This window comes from Myxine glutinosa, chromosome 5, assembly GCF_964187855.1.
Source record: "Myxine glutinosa chromosome 5, kmMyxGlut1.1, whole genome shotgun sequence".
In the NCBI taxonomy this organism is placed as follows: Eukaryota; Metazoa; Chordata; class Myxini; order Myxiniformes; family Myxinidae; genus Myxine; species Myxine glutinosa.
Window position 1 is genome coordinate 179,347,651 of NC_136265.1, and position 10,594 is coordinate 179,358,244.

Consider the following 10,594-nt stretch of genomic DNA (forward strand, 5'->3'; position numbering starts at 1 on the left):
CGCCGGTACTGGAGGGCGTCACAGGATCGGTGAGTCTCCAAAATCCGCTTCGTGCTGTTGCGAAGATTCAGGACGATGTCGCGATTGTTGTGCTGCTCTCCGACCATGAGAACTGCAACGTCATTGTTGACTGGCCCTCCCCTTCCCCTTCCCCCTCCCCCATCCGTCCTCCCTCCCCCTCCCTTTCCCCTCCACCCTACCCCTCCCTTTCTCCCCTCCCCCTCCCTTTTCCCATCCCCCTCCCCCTCCCTTTTCCCCATCCCCCTCCCCCTCCCTTTTCCCCATCCCCCTCCCCCTCCCTTTTCCCATCCCCCTTCCCCTTCCCCCCTTTCCCCTCCCCCTCCCCTCCCCTCCCCCCTGTCCTCCCTCCCCCCTCTTCTCCCTCCCCCTCCCCCCTCCACTCTCCCTCCCACCCCTCTCCCCTCTCCCATCCCTCCCCCCTCCCCTCCCCTCCCCTCCCCTCCCCCTCCCCTCCCCCCTCCCCTCCCCCTCCCCTCCCCCCTCGTCTCCTCTCCCCCCTCCCCCCTCCCACCCCACTCCCCCTCCCCCTCCCCCTCCCCTCCCCCTCCCCTCCCCCCCTCGTCTCCTCTCCCCCCTCCCCCCTCCCACCCCACTCCCCTCCCATCCCTCCCCTCCCCTCCACCCTCTTCTCCCCTCCCCTCCCCCCTCCACTCTCCCTCCCACCCCTCTCCCCCCTCCCATCCCTCCCCCCTCCCCTCCCCTACCCTTCCCTTTCCCCTCCCCCCTCCCCTCCCCCTCCCCTCCCCCTCCCCTCCCCCTCGTCTCCTCCCCCCTCCCCCCTCCCACCCCACTCCCCCTCCCATCCCTCCCCCTCCCCTCCCCCCTCTTCTCCCCCCCCTCTCCTCCCCTCCCCCCCGTTCCACTCCCCTCACCCTTCCCCCTCCCCTCCCCTCCCCCGCCCGGCAATGCCAGGTACTTCTGCTAGTAACCCATAAATAAAGCCGGTTTTTCTCACATGCTTGGCTTGGTGTGCTGCAGACAAATTGGGGGCTCGTCTGGGATCTGAATTATATGATATCTGTCTTGGATTTTCTTTATGGGTTTTTCTCATTGGTAAGATAATTTGATGTTTTGTTTACGGTGCCGTTGCTACTATATTTACTGCTGTTGTACACCATGGCTGAGGAGATGGATTTTGACGTGAAGGAAATTCGTGCGGAAAAAGGAGCTATGAATACAAGATGTAGAACTGTAACGTAAGGTAGAGATACGAGCTGTAGCTGATCATATTGGGGTTAGTGTGACATCCGGTATGAGAAAGTCAGAGGTTGTTTTGGTTATTATCAGTCACCTGGGTTTAGAACCGTGGGTACAGTTGAGGAGTGAAGCCTTGGAATTAGCTAGGATAGAATCATAAGAAAGGACAGCTCAGACTAAAGTTAGAAGACAAAGAAAAGCAAGTAGTTTGAAAGAGGAAAAGCAGAAAAGGAAAAAGATTGAGTGAAGAAAATTAGAAATTCAGATGGGACAGACCAGACCTGTTTCCGTCGGTTCGGGTGGGTTTCCAAATGATCCCCCCCTGTTCCTTTGATGTGGCTTGGAACATTAGGCTTGTTCCCAAGTTTAACGATGAGGAAGTGGAAATGTTTTTTCTGTCTTTTGAAAAGATAGCTGAACGTTTTCAGTGGCCAGTACAATACTGTACCCTGCTACTACAAAGTGTGTTTGTCGGGAGGGCCCAGGAAGTGTATTCTTCTCCGTCGGAGGATCAGACTGAAAATTACGAGGCCGTAAAAGGGGTTGTGTTGTCAGCCTATGAGAAAGTTCTGGAAGCTGACAGGCAGAAGTTCCGAACCTTATAAAGACGGGCGGGGCAGACATTTGTTGAATTTGCGAAGCAGAAAGAAATGAGTTCTGATCAGTGGTATCGTTCTCTGCAAGTGTATAGGAACTGTGGTAATCGAATGGAGGTTATCTTGATGGAGGAATTTAGGAACAGTATCTCCTGGGACATTAGGACACACCTCACTGATCATAAGGTTGGTGAGTTGAAAAGAGCTGCAGTTAATGCAAATTATTATTAACTTACCCAGAAGAGAAGCGTTGGTGTTTGTCGTTACGGTACGACATGGTACAACAAGAAGGTGGTTAGTGAGGACCAGTCAGAGGAGTAGTGGAAATACCATAGGGGTCCATCAGTGGGGCCATTACTGGGTAGACAATTTGGGTGGTCAAATAAGGCATCTCGCAGTGGAACAGCCCAAACGTGTTATTACTGTAACCAGAGGGGACATCTAAAGTCGAATTGTTGGAAATTGCAAAGGGAGGAGAAGCAGGGAGACTCCGCTAGACCTATCGCATTGGTTAAAACCAAAGTGGACAGCCCCAATGATCGTGGCTGAGGACACTGCTGACCATACGAGCCCTGTACTGGACCATTATAAAACCTTTGTGTCAAAGGTCCAAGTGTCCTGGGATGGGCAAGCTAAGTCCGTAGTTATTCTGAGGGATACTGGGGCAGCTCAATCGTTTGATGTTGTCTAATATCCTACCATTGGCTTTGAGTATTTTGGTGAAAAGGAGTGCATTAATCCAGGGCATTGTAGATAGTTATGTCCTGGTCCCCTTACATAGGGTGAAGTTGAAGTCTGATTTGGACACAGGACCAGTGACGGTAGGGATAGTACCCACTTTCCCCATAGAGGGTGTTAGTTTCCTATTGGGAAATGATTTGGCTGGGGATAGGGTTTGTGTTTCCCCAGTGGTTTCAATACACCCTATAATTCAGCAAGAAACTGAGGATTTGCAAGAGGAGTTCCTCGGTATTTTCTCTGCTTGTGTAGTGACGAGATCCCAAACACAGAAAGCGAAGCAGACTGACATAGAGTTGACAAATGTACCAGATTCTGATGTGTGGTTGGCGGAGACATTTTTCATTGATTTAAATAGTGATGATGAGATAGGGAATGGGGCTTCTCGGATGCCCGTGTTGAATTGTTCTTCACTAGTTAAGGGCCAGCAAGCAGATCCTGTACTAAGAGACCTAAGACAAATGGCTGTGTCTGAGTTGGAAGCTAAGGAGGTCTCGGGATGTTACTATGTGAAATGTGATGTGTTAATGAGTGTGGAGACCCCCTCGTGATCCAGCCAGTGACAATTGGTCTGTGGTACACTAGGTAGTGGTACCTCTCCAGTTATCGTCCTGAAATTCTATGGCTGGCCCATGAAATTCCTATGGCCGGACATGCGGGAATCAGGAAAACTCAGGCTAGGATCATGGCGCATTTTTATTGGCCGAAGTTGCACCAGGACATAGTGGCGCACGCACTGTAAGACCTGCCATACCTGCCAAATGATAGGGAAACCCCAGCCCTCGATGAAACCAGCTCCCCTTTCCCAGCCAGCTCCCCAATGTACTTTCAGGAAAAGACTGGCCAAAGCCTGCAAGGTCGCCAAAAAACATTTGAAAGTATCTCAGCGAGTAATTTTAGGCCTGGAGACAAAGTGCAAGTTTTACTACCTATGTCTGGGGAGCCACTATCGGCGAAGTTTAGCGGACCTTACTTGGTCGAAAGGAAACCGAGTGATGTGGACTATGTGGTGGGGACCCCCGATAGACGGAAACCCCACCGGGTGTGCCATGTTAACATGCTTAAAACCTACCGGAAGCCATTATGAGCGTGAAGCCCAGCTTCGCCAGCCAGTGGGACTAGCTCGGTTGGTAGGTCATATAAACCATCAACACACTGACTGTCGTGAATCAGGCAGAGCTGCTCTACAAGAACCGGATATAAAGGTGTTATATGAGACACCCTCGACAATAACCAAGACCCTGAGAGGGAACCCTTGGGGGCTAAGCTATCAAACTCGGAGGTGTTGACCTATTTGGACTCCGAATTAGCTCACGTACCTGAGGACAAACGATCTGATGTAATTGCTCTAATTGGGGAGTATGCCCATCTATGTTCTGATGAGCCTGGGTGCACCTCGTTGGCTTCCCATGATGTTGAGGTAGGGAATGCCAGACCAATCAAACAACACCCCTATTGGCTAAATCCTGACAAGTTAGCTAAGGTTCGTGAAGAGGTACCATATATGCTAGAGCATGACATCATCGAACCCAGTCAGAGCAGCTGGAGTTCGCCCATTGTACTCATACCAAAACCCGATGGTTCCGCAAGATTCTGTATAGACTATCTAAAGGTGAATGTGGTAACCCGCACCGATTCGTATCCCATCCCAAGAATCGAAGATTGCATAGACAGGGTAGGTAAGGCTGCTTATGTTAGCAAAATAGACGCTTAAAGGTTATTGGCAAGTACCTTTGACTGACCGGGCAAAAGAAGTCTCGGCCTTTGTGACTCCAGATGGCTTATATCAATGCAAGGTAATGCCGTTTGGGATGAAAAATGCACCTGCTACCGTCCAAAGGTTAATGAACCAGGTTACTAGGGGTTTTCCAAATTGTGTAGCTTACCTGGATGATGTCATACTGTATAGTGATACATGGCAAGACCACTTGAAACATCTCAGAGAACTGTTTGTTAGACTTACCGATGCCAACGTTGTTGTGAACCTCAAGAAGAGTGAATTTGCCAAAGATAGGGTTACCTACCTAGGTCACGTTGTTGGTCAGGGTCAAGTATCCCCTCGACAGGCCAAGACCCAAGCGATTGCCGATTTTCCTGTCCCCACCAATAAGCGAGAATTGCTTCGGTATCTCGGTATGTCCGGGTTCTACAGGAAATTTTGTGCGCATTACAGCTCGCCCGTGGTACCCCTAACCAACTTGTTGAGGAAAAATGAAAAATTTGTGTGGTCTGAATCCTGTCAAAAGGCTTTTGACAAATTGAAAGCTATTCTGACCAATGAGCCAGTGTTGGCCACTCCCGATTTTGGCAAACCATTCAAATTAGCTATAGATAGCAATGTTGGTGTAAGACCTGTACTCTCTCAGGATGATGAGTCTGGTATTGAAAAGCCAGTAGTTTACTTCTCCAAAAGTTGAACAAACATCAAAAGGCTTATTCTACTATCGAGAAAGAGGCCTTAAGTCTGAATTTGGCTCTACAGCATTTCGAAATATATTGTTCTGTTTGTAGGGGATAGTGATAACTTAGAACCAGGTGAATTTGCATAAATTAGCATGCTCCGTAAGTTGCGATGAAGAAGAACCACCATGTAATAAGTAAGGAATTTGTATTAGCCCGAATGTTGTGTAAGGTGTATCTTCGTCCCCATTACGAGGAGTGGGGTATGTTAATTAGCTCAGGGATTATGGGTAATTTATCCCTTGTACCTCTGTAATTGCCTCTGTAACGTTACCTCTGTAATTTATTTCCTATGTCCCTTTAGCACCACACCAAAGACACTAGCCAATCACGCATTTAAACACCCTAACTAACCCTTAGATGCAGAAGTGGGTAATATTTGACCCACCATGGTTTTTTTTCCCCCTATAACTTTGTGATAAAAACATTTCTATGCATGACCTTCCATATATGCTTCAAATAAAGGGTAACACATATTCATATGTGTTGGTTTTATTTTTTTGTCTTTCAGGATTGTTGTTATAATGTTTTATCAAAAATTTTGCCGGTTTGCTCACATGCTTGGCTTGGTGTGCTGCAGACTGCAACAATGGGAATCTATTGTTATATAAAGGGGTTATGTGGGAACTTGGTTGTTTATTAAAGGGGTTACCTGGGAACTTCATTTTAGGATAAAGGAGATATATGGAAGCTCATTTGTCATGTCATCTCACAATGGAGCCTCATACTGCCATATGTGACATCACGTGTTCATTTCTAGTCTCACGTGGGCACTCGTCTCACCTCATATCTCCCTAGGCCATCGTGCCTCATCTCACCCTGGGCCTTCACAACGCATCATCGCAACTTGGAGCCTCGTACAGCCTCATCTCACCTTGGGCCTTCACAATGCATCATCTCAACTTGGAGCCTCGTACAGCCTCATCTCACCCTGGGCCTTCACAACGCATCATCTCAACTTGGAGCCTCGTACAGCCTCATCTCAATTGTGTTTTGTCGAGACTGTATCTATCTTTCGGTGTATGTACCTAGAGCGTATCTTTTGGAAAATTTTCGGTGCTAATTTTTCGTACATGTATACACAATCGTCGGTTAATGCGTATCGAGTATTCTGCGGCCTAGTACTCGTAGGCTTGGCTACCGTACCGTCTCTGACCTTGTGGTTTTGTTTTTCTCTCAGCGATTCGTCGAATGCGCTGCATTTATTTTCGTTCTCTGTTTCGTCCCAGTCATTCACCCCATACCTCCTTGTTTAATATCTCTACTCAAAAAAAAAAAAAACCCCAAAAAATATTTCCTTCCCAGGTGTTATTCGTTTATTTGTTGTTCTTTTTTGTTAGTTCGTTCTTCGTTCGCGATCAAGCGATCACGTGATTAGAAATGTATAATCTCTCCCCTGAACAACTATTTTCTCTCATATATTATAACACCCTTTTCTTCTTTTCCGACAAAAGGATGCTTTCGTCTTGCTCACCAAATCTATTCATTCCAAAAAATATATATAATACCATCTCTTACAGTTCCTCCTTTCTACATTCCCGAAACTATCCAGAACTCCACCCCTCCTTCAGTGTCCTCAAACATATTTTTTGACTCGAAGGTCTCAAACTCATTTTGCAAAAAATGTTCGTTTCCCATGAATCGTACACTTTTCAAAATCCAATCTCACCCCTCCCCTCGAAATCCTCCCCATCACCCATCCCTTTCAAATCTCCCCCCTTGCCCCTTCCCTCCCCTCCCTCCTAAACTCCCCCCACACCCCTCCCCTCCGAGACTCTCCCTCACTCCTCCCCTCATAGACCCCCCTCTCACCCCTCCTCCTCAAAGAATCCTCCCTGCTTCTTCCCCCTTCCAACTTTCACCTTCATCTCCCCCAACCTTCTGCCTCGCTCTTCCTCCTCCTCAAATAACACCTCACTGTGCCTCACCCAATCTCCATCAAACCTTTTGTCCGCCCCATTCTTCCCTTTCTCCAAGCTATTCTGAAATCTCTGAAATCTCTGACACACCTTCAACAGCTCTCCCTACCTCTTCCTCCTCTTCCACATCTTACCCTACCCCTCCCCCCCCTGTTCTGGACCCGATGCTCCCCCTTCCTCTTCATTAACGGTATGGACCTCAAACATCCGGGGCCTTCGCTCAAACTTGACTGATCTCTCCATACAGGTTGCTTCTGACAAACCAGATGTGATCTGCTAAACAGAAACTTTCCTCCTTCATGATGTCTCTGATGCCTTGGTATCTCTCCCAGGTTACTCCCTCCTCCGGTATGATAGACCTGAGCCTCGTCCTGGAGGTGGGGTTGCTATCTTTATAAAAAACTCTTCCTCACTCGCCCTCCACTGCCCTTTCTCCACCTCACCCCCAGGAATACCTTTGGCTACGGCTTCCCTTCGCTCCCACCTTTTGTTCATATGTGTGTTGTACCGTCCACCAAACAGCGATGACTCCATCTACATCTCGCTGTCTGATAATATGGACCAACTTCTATCTACCCATCCCAACTCTCTCTTCCTCATATGTGGTGATTTCAATTGTCACCATGCCAGTTGGCTGGGTGTGGGTACCTCTCTCACCAGCCATGGCTCTTCAGCAAAGGACTTCTGCGACTCACTGGGACTGACACAATCTGTCAATTTCCCGACCCGGATCTCAGTCAACGGAGCATCTTCTCTTCTGGATTTGGTTATGACAAACTTCCCTGAAAATGTCTGCTACGCTTCTTCTGCTCCAATCGGCTCATCTGATCATGTGCTTGTCAAAGTGGACATCTCTCTGACCATTCTCAGAGAGCCTCCTCAGCGTCGACAAGTCTAGCATTTCACTCAGGCCAACTGGCACGGTCTTCAAGCAGCCATCAATCATCTGGACTGGTCTCCCATCTCTACCGCCTCTGACATCAACTCATCCTGGGAATTCTTTAAAAGTAAATTGCTCTCTCTCATGCACAGATTTATCCCATCTCGTCTTCAGTTGTCATACCCTTCCTCCCGTCCATGGTACACGGAATGTTGTGGTGAGGCTGTTGCCCTGAAACAACTTGCTTTCGTCTCCTGGAAAGCAAATCCAATGGAAGGAAATGTCATTTCCTTTCACAAAGCTCGAAACAAGTGTGTGTCCACCCTCAGGAGAGCCAGGAAACAATATCTCACCGTTCTCAAGACCGAACTCTCTTATCTGTCTCCCTCTTCCAAATCCTGGTGGCGTCTGGTCAAATCTGTTTCTGGTGTTTGTTCCCCCTCCATCCCCTCCCTCACCTCAAATGGCTTAACGGCTGACTCCGCACGTGAAAAAGCTGAATGCCTCAACTCTGTGTTTGCCTCTAAATCTTGTGTCCCAAACCCATCCCTCTCTGTACCCACCGTACCCAGTCGTACCCAGCTGCTCCTGGACTCTGTGTCCTTTCCTCCTGACAAGGTGGAAAAGTTTCTGTCAACCCTCGACTCTGATTCTGCAACTGGTCCTGACGGCATCAGCCCACGGGTCCTAAAATCATGTGCTTCCGCTCTTTCACTCCCTCTTTCTGTTCTCTTCACCCTCTCTTTTGCTCAAGGTCATCTGCCATCTATCTGCTTGGAAATCAGCCAACATCACCGCTTTGCACAAAAAAGGTGCAAAAACAGATCCCAGCAACTACAGACCAATCAGCCTTCTCCCAATTATCAGCAAAGTCATGGAATCCATCATTGCTTCAGATATGAAATCTTTCCTCTTCTCCAATGGCTTGATCTCTGATCATCAATTTGGTTTCAGACCTGGTCACTCTACTCTGGACATGCTGCTTCTGCTTTCTCAACAATGGATGGAGGTCCTCAACGCCAAACAGGAAATTAGAGCCGTCTCCCTTGACATTTCACGTGCCTTCGATACGGTCTGGCACCCTGCTCTGCTCACCAAACTCTCCTCCTTTGGTATCCATGGAAATCTCCACGCATGGCTGGCGGACTTCCTCTCTGGTCGTAGTCAACGTGTGGCCCTGAATGGGTTTCTCTCATCTCCTCTTCCTGTTCAGGCTGGAGTTCCCCAAGGTAGTGTTCTGGGCCCTGTGCTTTTTCTGGTCTTCATCAATGATCTCTCTGACTCTATTGAAAATCCTCTCTATCTCTTTGCTGACGACTCTACTCTCTGTCGATCCATTCCTCATCCCTCAGATCGGCAGTCTGCAGCCTCCTCACTCTCTGCAGACCTGGACAAAATCACAGACTGGGCAAACAAATGGAACATGTCTTTCAATCCTGATAAATCTCACACTCTTACGATGTCTCTCCAAAAAGACCGACTGGAAAACCCTCCCATCCACTTTCTGAATAATCCTCTCCAAGAAGTTCTGTCACTCAAGCTTTTGGGTCTCACTATTTGCCATGATCTTTCCTGGGAAAACCACATTTCAAATCTGGCCTCCAAAGCCAGTCGCCGACTGGGCATCCTCCGTCGTGCGAAGTCCTTCCTTGGCACACCTGAGCTCCTCACCACATACAAGGCTTTCATCCGCAGCTCTATGGAATACTGCTCTCCCCTCTGGTCTGGTGCTCCTGCCTCACACCTAGCCCGTCTTCACGCTGTTGAAACCAAAGCGTTCAGAATCATTGGAATCTCACGCGATGAAGCTAACTCCAAGGGCCTTTCACTCACTCACCGCAGGCAGGTTGGTGGTCTTTCCGTCTTCTACCGACTCCTCTCTGGCCTTGCCCCCCCAGCCCTCTCTGGGCTCTGTCCCCCAAATATTCCTACAGGTCGCACAGGATCTGCCTGCAACCCTCTTACGGTTAAACTGCCAAAATCAAGACTTTCTGCTCACCTTCACTCCTTCATTCCTCTTTTCTCCCGCCTCTGGAACAAACTCCCTCACTCTCTTCAATCCCACTCCACCCTCCAGGTCTTTAAAACAGCTGTTCACCACCATCTCTTATCCTCCCCCATCCAAAACCTTGATCTTTTCTACCCCGCTAATTTCGGTCCCCTTGTGTTTTATACTTCTCCCACCCCCCCCCCCCCCCCCTTCCCACGCCTCCTGCCCCCAAGCCCTCTCCCTCCCACACTTCTCCCTGCTCTCAAATGTTGTGGTTGTGTGCTTCCCCTTCTCTCCACATCTTGTCTTCCGCTCCCTCTTTTTGTATATTTTGTTTGTCTGGTTGATTTGTTTGTGAAATAAATGTTAGCTCTTTCACGAGCCTCGATTCAGTACACAAAAAAATAAAAAATAAAAAATAAAAATCTCACCCTGGGCCTTCACAACGCATCATCTCAACTTGGAGCCTCGTACAGCCTCATCTCACCAACTCTCTGACTTGTTACATCCATTTCAGTATTTGCGACCAATTATTTCGTTTTAGATTTCTTACATCAGAAGAAAGGTTTTGGTTGCCATTTGTAAATCTTGCAAACTTGAATAATTAAAAACACAGGAGACCAAGGAAACGCTTCCACACCTCGATCATAACCTTTGTCTCAAGTGGAAAGTCCAGCGACTGCTGCTTAGCACCTCCTGCAGTCTTTTTGGTGTCCCAGCTATAAACTGTGGGATTGGAGCTTCACAAGCAGAATACACGGTGTCTTATGTGAACTTTAAGCCTGGTGTCCTG